Here is a 1,311-nt window from a genome sequence, read left to right on the forward strand (position 1 = left end):
TAAAACAGTGAAGAAGTAAACGCGAAGGCCAAGAAAATATATTAGAAAGGCAGAAGAGAAGAATATATGTTCAAAACATTATCAGTCATTAAGGTATGTATATTGTAAGTGTTGTTAAACGTGTGTTTTGAAAGTATAGTTAGAGAGAGTATGTAAAGAGTCATGTTCGTGATGAATATTATAGTCTACTGCAATAATGATATTGCTTTGTTGAATAAATACAAACCTGAAATAATTCAAACAAATGTGTATTTTTTTCACTTTCAGTTCGAAGAAAGGGAAAGAGTAGCAAGATTTTTGTCGGGGGGGGGGGGGGTCTGAAACACGTGAAAGAAAAGATACACATACTCTGACTGAATGATAAACCAAAGCTTGCATAACACTCGGACATGGAAAAAATACATCGTATAGTGAATATAAGAATGTGAATTTTCTCATGAAAAATGCGCAGAAAAAAGGCTAGGAGGTTTAATTAAAACACAGGCAATTGTGCTTAAATCCCAGCCATTCATTGTTTACATATGTATGAAAAATTATATGTATGTATAAGATAGTAATCTTAATATACTGCCATTCGATCTATATACACACAGTCAATATATACTGAATCATATGATATATTTGTCGCTCCTACGTATATTAAAATTAATGCCACATTTTGGAAACTCGGAATATGAGAACTCTAAAATGAAAGAATGACCTGTCATTTCCAAGTATGACAGTTGTCTGGGGCTGTAACTGATTTAAATGGGATAGCAAAAGAAAACAGAATCTTCTGTGATCTATGAGTCGTTTATGCAAATATGAAGGTCTTGCGTGAATTTTGTATGAACGGAACCTTTGGAATATATATATCATGTATCTTAAGAACTTTGGAATATATGCATCATGCATCAAGTGTCTTATAATGGATGGTACTCTGCTTATTCAGTGAAATTAATAACGACACATTTTCTCGTTTTATAAGATTTTCCTTTTTTCACCTCTATATATCCCTGTAGTAGCCTATATATCCTAGGTATACTACACTATTATCGCAGTCAGTACCTTCTGTATAGTTAACCATTGTTGAATAAAACTACTACAGCGGAGGATACACTTTATGAGCAACTTATCAGTACCAATAATAATAGTCTTGGCGTCGCTGACCATTTGAGCATGTCTTCTTTATTGAATATCCATGTTATCCCTAAAACTAGAGTGTTATAGAAAACATAGAATATTAGGGGGAGACTCATATATTATTTTCAACTAACTCAAATATTTGGAATATAACAATCAGAGTGCAAGGAAGATTATGATCGATTATTG

The sequence above is a fragment of the Penaeus monodon genome, chromosome 15 (assembly GCF_015228065.2).
Source record: "Penaeus monodon isolate SGIC_2016 chromosome 15, NSTDA_Pmon_1, whole genome shotgun sequence".
In the NCBI taxonomy this organism is placed as follows: domain Eukaryota; kingdom Metazoa; phylum Arthropoda; class Malacostraca; order Decapoda; family Penaeidae; genus Penaeus; species Penaeus monodon.